Consider the following 6,000-nt stretch of genomic DNA (forward strand, 5'->3'; position numbering starts at 1 on the left):
TGTTACAAACAACATGGACATTTCTCTGACCCAAAAGAACATGAATTAGGAAGCCATACAAAGAGCCTGAAAATGAGGCAATTGAGCAAAGCTGTCATCTGTGGTGAGGAACAAGATGGCACCACCATCTGTTAGATATGTAAAAAAATACATATAAAATACATCCATCCACAGAGCTAGTGGATGGATCTGATATCAACACTGATGATAGAAAGCAATAGACTAAAGAGAACAGCTACGATCACATAGAACACAAACTACTCCACAGTTTTGTTAACACCTTGTTGTCATTTCCACTTGCTATCTTTTGCTACCTGACGCAATCATCTAATTTTCCTTGATAGCAGGTCTCTTGGTGTTGTTATCAGCTGATCTCATTGAGCACAGCTGGAAAATCTCAAGAATCCACTGACTCATTCTGCTTTGTATTGATTCAGTCTGACTTGTGGTGGAGAGGAATTCAGAGCAAATCAATGAATGTTAATTGTATTGAATAAGAGGTGCACATCTGGAATACTCTGCTGAAAGTCTTGTGTGCAACCTTAGAAACTTCAAAAAAGAATTCCCAAAATAGAATATTTAATGATAAGAAAAATGTTGAATATATAATTGGAGATTAATTATATGGATGATATTTAATTACGATTAAACATAAATAAAACTATACTAATTGGACTTTTGTCTCCTATTTTAGACTGTAGCACCCAGCACACCATTCAAGAGCCAAGTGCATTCTCTCATCCTGGAAAATGTTGAATCTCTATAACACTTGACCTTTTTTCCTGCTTCCTATCACCAAAGAAATATATATGATAGCTTTCTCTGAATTTATTTTGCTGCATTTTGAGGGTGGTTTTTTTTATTTTAGAATGGGTCTACAAATACTTCACCTTTTTTCTGAAAACCACCCAGATAATTCTGTTTGTAAGGCAGTGTATGCATTAACCTGGGTAAACTAGATAAAATATGCATTTGCATTTTATGTTTAGGTTTTGCAGATTGTACAAAAAGATGGAAGCTGTTGCCAAACAGAGGTTCTGTTTGGAAATCTAAAAGTGTTGATGTGGAGAAACAAGATGGCTAGTCTTATGGAATGACATTAACTGTGAGAATGTTTGAAGCTATTAATTTTGAAGAAGTGCTCAAGTTTTGAGCACCATCCTTGAAGGCATCAACTGCCTCCAGCAAATTTAGTAAAGGAGTCGAGTGGAAGAACAAACACACACCCTTATTACTTGTCTGCTAGACATGGTCTGCACTTTGTTACCTTTGTTTTTAAAGAAAATAGCTTTGAGAATCCATTACATGGTTACTTAGTCCCTCTTCATCTGGTTCCATGTGAGAGCTTTCAGGGTTACAGCCAGCAGAGAGCTGTTTTCCATGGGAGAAGGAAGGCTTGGCTCAGGGGTGAAATGCTGCCAGTTCAGACCGGATCACCTGATTCGGTAGCAATGGTGGCGGGTGGTTCAGAGAACCTGTAGCAAAAATCCTTGTCTTTCTCCCCCATGCCCAGCTGAGCCGCGCAATCATCAGAGGCTTTTTTAAAAATTATTTTTAAAAGCATTTTTTCTACAACCTCTTTGGCCAAAAAAATGCTTTTAAAAGTAAAAAAAAAAAGCCTCTGATGATCGCGCGGCTCAGCTGGGATCATCAGAGGCTTTTAAAAGCATTTTTTTACAACCTCTTTGGCTGAAGAGGTTGTAGAAAAAATGGTTTTAAAAGTAAAAAAAAAAGTTGGCCATGCCCACCCAGTCACATTACCCCGCCCCACCAAGCCACGCCCACAGAACCAGTAGTAACAAATTTTATATTTCACCACTGGCTTGGCTGTTTCATGGGATGAATTCTTCAACAAGACCATAGCTAGCTCTCAGAAAAACTGCAAAATTAAGAAGAGTGTGGAGAAAAACAAAGACATCAGGTAAATTCATTGTAAGAAGAGAAACAATATGGGCAGATAGTTCTCCTGTAAACAGAGTTTGAAATGTTGCCTTTACAGACAGCAGGGGAAAAAATCAGTTTGATTTATGAAGTTCCAAAGGCAGATCCATTTAAGTCAAGTAGATTTGTGTTTAGTTTGGAGTGGGCTTTTTGCCTTTGTTTTTAGAGGGAGGGAGACATCCTCATTTTTCTGAACTGTCACCTGTTAACCATGACTTGGCAACAGTGTTGTGCAAACACAGCCTGTAAGGAAACAGCAAGCAGATTTCCAAGGGAAGCATGGAGTACGAAACATTGGAACAGAAATGTGTGTGTCAGAGGTCAAAGTTCATCTGCAGGGAGCAGAACTGAAAGTTGAAGAACCATGGAAGCTAAACAAAATGAAGTAATTCATTTGCCTGCACCAAGAGATGAAATCAGAATTAAAATTAAATCCAACTGTTGTGCAGTCTGATTTGCAGGAAAACAGATTCAAATACATTGGGAGGAAGTCATATTGTTAACACAGTAATGGTGTTTTTCCTTTGCAACAACTAGGAAAAAATGAACCAACTAAAAAATTCAGTTGCTTAAGATCACCATACATGATACTGTTCAGTGTCATAGATTATGCTCATTATAACTTATTTCCAATTCATTGACACTTCTCGTTTGTTTTTTCAGACCCAAGTTTGCATTCATTCATGAGAAACAATACTGAAACAGCTTGATTTTTAATCAAGAATAAATTGGACAGCCATTTGTCTGAAACGGTATAGGGGTCTCTGCTTGAGGGGGGGATTGGACAAAAAAACTTCCAAGGTCACTTCCAACTCTGTTACTGTTATTCTGTCACAGCCTTCTCTTGAGAATTTGTTTTTCAGCTTCCGAAGCTATTTTAAATAAAATGGCCTAATTTATATGAGGGAGGCATATCACCATTCTTGGAGGAACATCAAGTTTTAAAGAAGTAATGTAAGTAGAAAAAGGGTAAAAAAACCTATCCATCCAAATATCCATTGAGGAAGCAGGTCCAAAGGAGGAGATAATATGAAACCCGAGGGATGGGGAGACGTTAGGTGGAAAAAAATAAATCTCATTAAGAAGATTCATACAAATTCATATTGAAATATTTACAATTATGTTCTATTTTTTCTCTCGGAAGTATACATATATCTTTGTAATTCTGCACTTTGGTTTCTAAAATAAAGAATAACCGACCATTTACTATGTGAGTTCCCCTGATAAGCCTTGGTGGCACAAATTCCTTGCATATATCCAAGTGTATCATAATTTATTGTGGCCACTCAGAATCCAGTGTGTATAGAATTGTATTCCCAAAGGTTTATTTCCTGAGTGGACACTCAAGCTTTAATGGTAAGTGAACCAGGAGTTTCTTGCAAGATGAACATGAAAAGGACAACTTAAATTATTAAAAAAAAAAAGTTGGACAAAAGTTTTCAAAAGGATACAGGAAAAGATGAAAAGCTGGATTGAAAAAAAAAAACCCACTTTCTCAGCTTGGGGTTGAGAAGAAAACTTGAGAAGGAAAAAATTAATTTCCGGGACAGATGTTCTAAAATTTTCTATGAATATTTTTTTAACCCTGATCAAGAAGCTAGTCCAAACATATTAAGTATTGCCTTGTTTGAAAATATCTAAATACTTTGAAGAATACTAATTGGCTTCAGGAGATTGGATTGTAAATTGTTGTCTTCTAACTCTAAATATTCAATACAACCAACTTTTCTGCTGAATCCAGGTGTTTTTTTTGTTTTTTTTTTGTAGAAATTGGTCATACAATATTTATTTATTTATTTTCTTTTTCTTTACATTGAGGATTTTCTGTTTGAAAGCTTGCCCAGAAATATGCTAAGGACAACAAAATAATTCTACATTATAATATAGTATCATTTTAATAAGATTTTTTCCCATGTATCTTAGATGGTTCAGTGACTAGTTAGAACTACTTGGATTTCAGTCCTGAAATGCCACAGTAAAACTCAATATACCAGACATTTCACTATTAAAAGCAAAGTGATGAACATCTCAACTGTTTCACATACTGTATGTTGGCTTAGCAATCAAAGTTAAAGGGCAAGTTGCTGCTTTCTAAAAATGAAGACTCAAAAGAGAAATATATCAAAGGGAAAAGGAAATGGGAAAAATGAAACATATAATATGGTAGAATTAACATGCAGCTACAAACAGATTTGTCTTGGTGGCATGTTAGATGTAAATGAGCAAAAATAACAGTGAGAATTAGCTACTACCTCTGACATACTGTTCCATGTATCTTGAATATTTATCAAGATCTCTTGGGCACCTCTTCAAATTCATTTTCATAAAGTCATTCCAATGGAAAATCATCAGCACACTAATGCAATTAAGTGCATTAGTGCATCCAAACTAGTCCATTGGAATTAGCAAGTAAGAGCTGGCCAAATCATTTTTGGCTTCTATCTCTGCAGAATCTATCACTTTTGGGAAAGATGGAGAATAAATACCATCATTTGACTCTCTCCAAACTTCCTAGCAAATTGCTGTGGAATCTTCTGCAAAATAAAAACTGATGAAGTTCTACTTTGCAGATGTTACTCAAATTAAAGGAAGAATCAATTTGATTTCCTTATTATAAAATTAGGAAACATGAGATTCTCCATGTGCAGCTAAATTACAACTCCCAGCAGTTCCAGCCAGCATGACTATTGATGAAGATGACTTGAACTGTAGTTCAGCCACATCTGGAGGGATAGATGGCTTCAATTTGGCTAACAACATTTGCTCATGGTGGGAAAAAATGGGAAGAAAGTCTCCAGTTTTAAGCTGCCTCTCAGACTCCATTATGCTAAAGATAATCTTGAGAAGATACATTGTGAGATGATTTATTTTTTTGGATTACATTTTGTATCTTGAAAGCTTAGATCCTAGTAAAACAAAGCTTTTCTTTCTGGAAAATTATTGATTGTGATGTGTTGGCCACATTCACTATAGACAATTGAGTAAAAAAAAGTCCTTTAAGTTACTCTAAATCAACTGTTACTTCTTGGCTATTGCAGGAATGAAAATTAACTTGCACAAAAGGGATGGGCCTAGGGTACTATCTGTAATATAGTTCTTCAGCAAGAAAGGGGGAAAATCAGATACTTATTTCCTTGTGATAGGAACCGCTGGAATGCTTTTGCCAGCCTGTTTTTGTCAAATGAATGGATTTATTCTCTTGCTCTGTTCTAAGTTACAGATGACATGTATCTTCTCAATGTCTCATATTCTATCTTCTACTACTGACATTGTGATTTTTCATTTTCCATTTTTATAAAATGAGAGCACACATGAAGACAGCATCTGTACACCAGTGCAATGGGCCTAATGAAATTATTTCTGTATGAAATGCAATCTCTTTTTTAATACAAGTACTGGGCAAACATATATGGAGCAGCAGTTTTTGGAACACTAATTATAATGGAAAGAGAGAAAAACCCAAAGACCTATTGACTCAGCAGATGGCAGCAGAGATGTAGTCTTGATAACAACTAGACTGCTTTGAAATCTCAGAGGTATAAGATCAACTGTTGTATTCTTGGGGCTGTCTTAGCTTGGCTGTTTCCTTGTAGACATTTCATTACTTATCTAGATATCATCATCAAGGCAAGAGAGATTAGGATGTGCTGGAGATAGAGACAGGCAGGCAGGCAGGCAGGCAGGCAGGCAGACAGACAGATGATAGTGTGACTAGTCTAGGAGAAATGCTCTTCATGTCCTTTGTAAGGCACTCCTTCCATGTATAAATTTTATGCCTAACTATCTGTATCAATAACCTCTTTATCAAGTTGCTTTTCAACTAGACAACTGCATAATTTCAAACATTTTTTCATTTAAAAATGGGCAAAAATAAATAAGCTGAGAATTAACCTTTTATTAGAACATCCCTTTATATAGAGGGAGAGTTAGGTGTGTATGTGTGTAACACACCTCCTTTTTCTTTTATTTCTACATTTCTCCTTTTCCCTTTCCAGCTTCCTTTCTTTCTTTTTTGAACTACATTCATCATTTGAAGAAGCCTGTGAAATAGTGTTTAAT

General features: G+C 35.9%; 1 long non-coding RNA gene across 1 annotated transcript in view; it reads left to right on the top strand.

Annotated features, from left to right (window-relative positions):
* LOC148116918 (uncharacterized) overlaps nucleotides 1–3,145 on the top strand; it is a 67,567-nt gene extending 64,422 nt beyond the window's left edge. Inside the window, exon 3 of the long non-coding RNA XR_015731546.1 lies at nucleotides 695–3,145. This is a non-coding gene — a long non-coding RNA (uncharacterized LOC148116918). The remainder of the gene's footprint in view (nucleotides 1–694) is intronic.
* The last annotated feature ends 2,855 nt before the right edge of the window (nucleotides 3,146–6,000 follow it).

Source organism: Pantherophis guttatus, chromosome 1 (assembly GCF_059756535.1).
Source record: "Pantherophis guttatus breed Tessera chromosome 1, ASM5975653v1, whole genome shotgun sequence".
In the NCBI taxonomy this organism is placed as follows: domain Eukaryota; kingdom Metazoa; phylum Chordata; class Lepidosauria; order Squamata; family Colubridae; genus Pantherophis; species Pantherophis guttatus.